General features: G+C 63.0%; 4 non-coding genes across 4 annotated transcripts; all 4 read left to right on the plus strand.

Annotated features, from left to right (window-relative positions):
* The first annotated feature begins 1,074 nt into the window (after positions 1 to 1,074).
* Positions 1,075 to 1,193, plus strand: LOC130864108 (5S ribosomal RNA). The gene has a single exon (XR_009055814.1). It is a non-coding gene; the product is annotated as a 5S ribosomal RNA (ribosomal RNA).
* A 515-nt stretch (positions 1,194 to 1,708) lies between these two features.
* Positions 1,709 to 1,827, plus strand: LOC130864109 (5S ribosomal RNA). Its single transcript, XR_009055815.1, has one exon. It is a non-coding gene; the product is annotated as a 5S ribosomal RNA (ribosomal RNA).
* A 2,803-nt stretch (positions 1,828 to 4,630) lies between these two features.
* On the plus strand, positions 4,631 to 4,749 carry LOC130864187 (5S ribosomal RNA). The gene has a single exon (XR_009055889.1). It is a non-coding gene; the product is annotated as a 5S ribosomal RNA (ribosomal RNA).
* Positions 4,750 to 5,265: 516 nt separating this feature from the next.
* On the plus strand, positions 5,266 to 5,384 carry LOC130864110 (5S ribosomal RNA). The gene has a single exon (XR_009055816.1). It is a non-coding gene; the product is annotated as a 5S ribosomal RNA (ribosomal RNA).
* The last annotated feature ends 2,116 nt before the right edge of the window (positions 5,385 to 7,500 follow it).

The following is a 7,500-nucleotide window of genomic DNA, read 5'->3' on the forward strand; positions in this document are numbered from 1 at the left end:
TTCCAAAGAGAGAACCCAAGGTTTCTCTGGACGGCGAGGAAGCACACGCGCGCGCGCGCACAGGCACACAGTCTCTTAGAGAGACCCAATCCCAGGCTTTCTAGATTCTCCAGGAGGAGGGGCTTACTCTGGGGAGCGGAGGAAGAGGAGCAGGAGCAGGAGCGGGGGGGGGGGGGGGGACAGGTAGAGGAAGAGGTGGAGGAGGAGGAGGATTAGGAGGAAACTACAGTTCCCCAATGATGAGAGACTAGCGCCTAGCCACTACCAGACCCGTCGAGACACCACCGTAGGTAGGGCACCAGCAAGACAGTGTCTGGAAGGATGCCCCAAGCGATCCGACCGCTTTGCCTGAGCCTATCTGGGCACCTCCCCGGCGAACTCCTCATGCCACCCCATCCCAGTCCCACCCCATCCCCACCATCACCCCTTCCCGGGCGCCGCCCATGTCCCCGGACCCAACCGCCACGCCTCCACCAGAGGGGACACAAGTGGCCCGCGGGACGACAGAGGCCAGGAGCTGGCTCTCTACCTGGCAACAGTCCCCAGGTGGAGGGAGAGTCGGGGTCCAAAGCCGACCCGTGCCCTGGAAGTCCCTGAGGCCCTGTCAAAGCCGACACCCGTGGATACCCCACCGAGGGAGGCCGAGGGCGGGCAAGGGAGGAGCCAGCTTGCGGGCCAACAAACCTGCCAGGGGCACGGTTGGGGCGCGGTGAGGGTGCCCGATGATGAGGAACGGGAGACGAGGGAGACAAGGTCGGTGGGTAGGGCTGGCTGGCGACTGCTGCTGGCCCTGGAGCCCGGCTCCGAGCCGGGGCAGAGGGCTGAGGAGGGCCTAGCTGGCAGGCTGGCTGGCGGGCGGCTTGGAGGGGCTCGTCCGTCCGTGCGTCCGTCCGTCCGTCCTTCCTTTCTTCCTTCCTTCCTTCCGGACTCGGACTCCGGAGGGCGAAGGTGCGTGGGGGCGTGGGGGCGTGGGGGCGTGGGGGCGTGGGGGCGTGGGTGCGGGCTGGCGTGCAGGAGCGCAGGCCAGCGTTGCAGCAGCCGGCTCTTGGGGCACGACAGCGACAACACACCTCCGTCTACGGCCATACCACCCTGAACGCGCCCGATCTCGTCTGATCTCGGAAGCTAAGCAGGGTCGGGCCTGGTTAGTACTTGGATGGGAGACCGCCTGGGAATACCGGGTGCTGTAGGCTTTTTTTTTTTTTCCTTCTCCTCTTTTGGCCCCTTTTGGCCTTCGCGACCGCGGGCCGATGGCCAGCCCGGACCAGGACACCACCAGGACAATCCGCACCCCGGAAAGAGGGCGCACCTCTCACAAGGTTCCAAATCCACCCACCGCTCAGAGCCCTCAGGCACGCAGGAAACCCACCCACGAGGGAAAACACCCGAGTGGGGAAGGAATACCAGGACCACTGAAGGAAGTTAAGACTCACTCGCACGGTAGAGGCTGTCTTGAGTGGCTGGCCTGCGGCTCAGGCTAGCCTTGAACCCTGTTCAAGTGCGATCCTGGGCCAGCCCCTCATGCCACCCAACGCCACCCCACCCCACCCCAGCCCGACCCCAGCCCCACCATCACCCCTACCCCGTCGGCCTCGGACTCGGCCTCGGACGGGGACTAAGGAGGGCGTGGGGGCGGGCGGGCGTGCAGGAGCGCAGGCCAGCGTTGCAGCAGCCGGCTCTTGGGGCACGACAGCGACAACACACCGCCGTCTACGGCCATACCACCCTGAACGCGCCCGATCTCGTCTGATCTCGGAAGCTAAGCAGGGTCGGGCCTGGTTAGTACTTGGATGGGAGACCGCCTGGGAATACCGGGTGCTGTAGGCTTTTTTTTGTTTTTTCCTTCTCCTCTTTGGCCCCTTTTGGCCTTCGCGACCGCGGGCCGATGGCCAGCCCGGACCAGGACACCACCAGGACAATCCGCACCCCGGAAAGAGGGCGCACCTCTCACAAGGTTCCAAATCCACCCACCGCTCAGAGCCCTCAGGCACGCAGGAAACCCACCCACGAGGGGAAACACCCGAGTGGGGAAGGAATGCCAGGACCACTGAAGGAAGTGAAGACTCACTCGCTGCGTGGGGTGGGTGTCACGGGTGGGAGCTGGACGGGCACTGGCAGGCCCTCGGGAGCCGGAGCGAGGGGCGAAGGACGAGGGACGAGGGGCGAGGGGCGCCTGGCATAGCAGCCCCGCACAGCACAACACTGTGTATGCATTCAGGAAGAGATCGCCACGCCCCCTCCACGCAATGCACGCGGTGGACGCGGTCTAAGAGCAAGCAGGCTCCACCCACCCACTCCCGGGGATGGGGTGTGCGCCCACCTGCGTGCCTGTGTGCCTGCTTGCCTGTGTGTAATGTGCAATGTGCGTGCTTATGTGAGAAGCCCCATGTGGGTGCACGTGTCTTCGTGTAGGTCTCATTAGGCTCCTTTATGTTTGTGTGTGTGTGTTGTGCGTGCATGCTTGTGCGTGCGTATGCGTGTCTGGGGTTTTGCCTGCTTTTGTCTCTGCTCGGGAGTGTGTGCATTCTTGCATGATTGTGTGTGCTGTGCGTGCGTGCGTGCCCGTGTGGATGTACGTCTGGGTGTCCACGTGCTTGCGTGTCTATCTGTAGGCTCCGATCGCGTGCGTGCTTACACGCGTGCTTGAGTGTGTTTCGAGTGTGTGTGTATGCTTGTGCGCCGGCCCGAGTGCCTAGGGGCATGCGCGCGTGCACGAGGGGCAGCTCCCACGCACGGGTGCCCTCTAGGGCTCGCTCGGCTGGTGGGCTTGTCCCCGGTGGGATGGGATGCCAGATATCAACAGTTGGTTGCCTCCTGAACCCAACCTGAGAGGCCAAGGCCTGGGCGCAGGGATGGAATCTGTGAGATGGAGGCCAACCACCGAGGTCCAAGATGGGCATGGAGTCAAGAAGCTGGACGCTCAGGCGCTGTTCCACCTAAGCCCTCCGGTGGAACTATCTATCTATCTATCTATCTATCTATCTATCTATCTATCTATCACCCAGAGCCAAGCCGAGAGGTCTGTGCTGTGCTGTGCTGTGCTGTCCTGTGCTGTGCTGTGCTGACAGTTTCAGATGCCAGTCGACAGCATCCTTATGACAGTCCAGGCTCAGGAAGGTCCTGCTCAGCCCCAGAGGTGGGTGCAGAAGGAACAGACGTGCCTTCTTGACTCTTCCTTGATGGAAGGAGCGGTAGGTGGGGGATGCCGGGTGGCCCGTTGGAAATAAGGATACATAGCCCAAGAGAGTTCTGGCCCGGGACCTGCCCCCGCCGCCACCGTCCACGAGCAGAGAGCGCCAAGACTCAGTTCCAAGTTCCCTCGGCCCCACCGGTCGGCCCAGGAGCATCTTCCACGCTGGACAGCCTGCCTTTTTCTCTTCTCCCCCACGCGCAGGGCGGGCGTACCGCCCACATCACGGGGAGGCATCTTCAATGGGGGACTGGATGGCCCCGCTGGCTGACGATAGGGGATAGGGGTGGGACTGGGGGTGGGGGTGGACTTGGGGCAGAACTGGAATCTTGGGAGCTGGCATTCCAAGTTCCAAAGAGAGAACCCAAGGTTTCTCTGGACGGCGAGGAAGCACACGCGCGCGCGCGCACAGGCACACAGTCTCTTAGAGAGACCCAATCCCAGGCTTTCTAGATTCTCCAGGAGGAGGGGCTTACTCTGGGGAGCGGAGGAAGAGGAGCAGGAGCAGGAGCGGGGGGGGGGGGGGGGGGACAGGTAGAGGAAGAGGTGGAGGAGGAGGAGGATTAGGAGGAAACTACAGTTCCCCAATGATGAGAGACTAGCGCCTAGCCACTACCAGACCCGTCGAGACACCACCGTAGGTAGGGCACCAGCAAGACAGTGTCTGGAAGGATGCCCCAAGCGATCCGACCGCTTTGCCTGAGCCTATCTGGGCACCTCCCCGGCGAACTCCTCATGCCACCCCATCCCAGTCCCACCCCATCCCCACCATCATCCCTTCCCGGGCGCCGCCCATGTCCCCGGACCCAACCGCCACGCCTCCACCAGAGGGGACACAAGTGGCCCGCGGGACGACAGAGGCCAGGAGCTGGCTCTCTACCTGGCAACAGTCCCCAGGTGGAGGGAGAGTCGGGGTCCAAAGCCGACCCGTGCCTCGAAGTCCCTGAGGCCCTGTCAAAGCCGACACCCGTGGATACCCCACCGAGGGAGGCCGAGGGCGGGCAAGGGAGGAGCCAGCTTGCGGGCCAACAAACCTGCCAGGGGCACGGTTGGGGCGCGGTGAGGGTGCCCGATGATGAGGAACGGGAGACGAGGGAGACAAGGTCGGTGGGTAGGGCTGGCTGGCGACTGCTGCTGGCCCTGGAGCCCGGCTCCGAGCCGGGGCAGAGGGCTGAGGAGGGCCTAGCTGGCAGGCTGGCTGGCGGGCGGCTTGGAGGGGCTCGTCCGTCCGTGCGTCCGTCCGTCCTTCCTTCCTTCCTTCCTTCCTTCCTTCCTTCCTTCCTTCCTTCCTTCCTTCCTTACTTCCGGACTCAGACTCCGGAGGGCGAAGGTGCGTGGGGGCGTGGGGGCGTGGGGGCGTGGGTGCGGGCTGGCGTGCAGGAGCGCAGGCCAGCGTTGCAGCAGCCGGCTCTTGGGGCACGACAGCGACAACACACCTCCGTCTACGGCCATACCGCCCTGAACGCGCCCGATCTCGTCTGATCTCGGAAGCTAAGCAGGGTCGGGCCTGGTTAGTACTTGGATGGGAGACCGCCTGGGAATACCGGGTGCTGTAGGCTTTTTTTTTTTTTTCCTTCTCCTCTTTTGGCCCCTTTTGGCCTTCGCGACCGCGGGCCGATGGCCAGCCCGGACCAGGACACCACCAGGACAATCCGCACCCCGGAAAGAGGGCGCACCTCTCACAAGGTTCCAAATCCACCCACCGCTCAGAGCCCTCAGGCACGCAGGAAACCCACCCACGAGGGAAAACACCCGAGTGGGGAAGGAATACCAGGACCACTGAAGGAAGTTAAGACTCACTCGCACGGTAGAGGCTGTCTTGAGTGGCTGGCCTGCGGCTCAGGCTAGCCTTGAACCCTGTTCAAGTGCGATCCTGGGCCAGCCCCTCATGCCACCCAACGCCACCCCACCCCACCCCAGCCCGACCCCAGCCCCACCATCACCCCTACCCCGTCGGCCTCGGACTCGGCCTCGGACGGGGACTAAGGAGGGCGTGGGGGCGGGCGGGCGTGCAGGAGCGCAGGCCAGCGTTGCAGCAGCCGGCTCTTGGGGCACGACAGCGACAACACACCTCCGTCTACGGCCATACCACCCTGAACGCGCCCGATCTCGTCTGATCTCGGAAGCTAAGCAGGGTCGGGCCTGGTTAGTACTTGGATGGGAGACCGCCTGGGAATACCGGGTGCTGTAGGCTTTTTTTTGTTTTTTCCTTCTCCTCTTTGGCCCCTTTTGGCCTTCGCGACCGCGGGCCGATGGCCAGCCCGGACCAGGACACCACCAGGACAATCCGCACCCCGGAAAGAGGGCGCACCTCTCACAAGGTTCCAAATCCACCCACCGCTCAGAGCCCTCAGGCACGCAGGAAACCCACCCACGAGGGGAAACACCCGAGTGGGGAAGGAATGCCAGGACCACTGAAGGAAGTGAAGACTCACTCGCTGCGTGGGGTGGGTGTCACGGGTGGGAGCTGGACGGGCACTGGCAGGCCCTCGGGAGCCGGAGCGAGGGGCGAAGGACGAGGGACGAGGGGCGAGGGGCGCCTGGCATAGCAGCCCCGCACAGCACAACACTGTGTATGCATTCAGGAAGAGATCGCCACGCCCCCTCCACGCAATGCACGCGGTGGACGCGGTCTAAGAGCAAGCAGGCTCCACCCACCCACTCCCGGGGATGGGGTGTGCGCCCACCTGCGTGCCTGTGTGCCTGCTTGCCTGTGTGTAATGTGCAATGTGCGTGCTTATGTGAGAAGCCCCATGTGGGTGCACGTGTCTTCGTGTAGGTCTCATTAGGCTCCTTTGTGTTTGTGTGTGTGTGTTGTGCGTGCATGCTTGTGCGTGCGTATGCGTGTCTGGGGTTTTGCCTGCTTTTGTCTCTGCTCGGGAGTGTGTGCATTCTTGCATGATTGTGTGTGCTGTGCGTGCGTGCGTGCCCGTGTGGATGTACGTCTGGGTGTCCACGTGCTTGCGTGTCTATCTGTAGGCTCCGATCGCGTGCGTGCTTACACGCGTGCTTGAGTGTGTTTCGAGTGTGTGTGTATGCTTGTGCGCCGGCCCGAGTGCCTAGGGGCATGCGCGCGTGCACGAGGGGCAGCTCCCACGCACGGGTGCCCTCTAGGGCTCGCTCGGCTGGTGGGCTTGTCCCCGGTGGGATGGGATGCCAGATATCAACAGTTGGTTGCCTCCTGAACCCAACCTGAGAGGCCAAGGCCTGGGCGCAGGGATGGAATCTGTGAGATGGAGGCCAACCACCGAGGTCCAAGATGGGCATGGAGTCAAGAAGCTGGACGCTCAGGCGCTGTTCCACCTAAGCCCTCCGGTGGAACTATCTATCTATCTATCTATCTATCTATCTATCTATCTATCTATCACCCAGAGCCAAGCCGAGAGGTCTGTGCTGTGCTGTGCTGTGCTGTCCTGTGCTGTGCTGTGCTGACAGTTTCAGATGCCAGTCGACAGCATCCTTATGACAGTCCAGGCTCAGGAAGGTCCTGCTCAGCCCCAGAGGTGGGTGCAGAAGGAACAGACGTGCCTTCTTGACTCTTCCTTGATGGAAGGAGCGGTAGGTGGGGGATGCCGGGTGGCCCGTTGGAAATAAGGATACATAGCCCAAGAGAGTTCTGGCCCGGGACCTGCCCCCGCCGCCACCGTCCACGAGCAGAGAGCGCCAAGACCCAGTTCCAAGTTCCCTCGGCCCCACCGGTCGGCCCAGGAGCATCTTCCACGCTGGACAGCCTGCCTTTTTCTCTTCTCCCCCACGCGCAGGGCGGGCGTACCGCCCACATCACGGGGAGGCATCTTCAATGGGGGACTGGATGGCCCCGCTGGCTGACGATAGGGGATAGGGGTGGGACTGGGGGTGGGGGTGGACTTGGGGCAGAACTGGAATCTTGGGAGCTGGCATTCCAAGTTCCAAAGAGAGAACCCAAGGTTTCTCTGGACGGCGAGGAAGCACACGCGCGCGCGCGCACAGGCACACAGTCTCTTAGAGAGACCCAATCCCAGGCTTTCTAGATTCTCCAGGAGGAGGGGCTTACTCTGGGGAGCGGAGGAAGAGGAGCAGGAGCAGGAGCGGGGGGGGGGGACAGGTAGAGGAAGAGGTGGAGGAGGAGGAGGATTAGGAGGAAACTACAGTTCCCCAATGATGAGAGACTAGCGCCTAGCCACTACCAGACCCGTCGAGACACCACCGTAGGTAGGGCACCAGCAAGACAGTGTCTGGAAGGATGCCCCAAGCGATCCGACCGCTTTGCCTGAGCCTATCTGGGCACCTCCCCGGCGAACTCCTCATGCCACCCCATCCCAGTCCCACCC

The sequence above is a fragment of the Chionomys nivalis genome, chromosome 21, assembly GCF_950005125.1.
Source record: "Chionomys nivalis chromosome 21, mChiNiv1.1, whole genome shotgun sequence".
In the NCBI taxonomy this organism is placed as follows: domain Eukaryota; kingdom Metazoa; phylum Chordata; class Mammalia; order Rodentia; family Cricetidae; genus Chionomys; species Chionomys nivalis.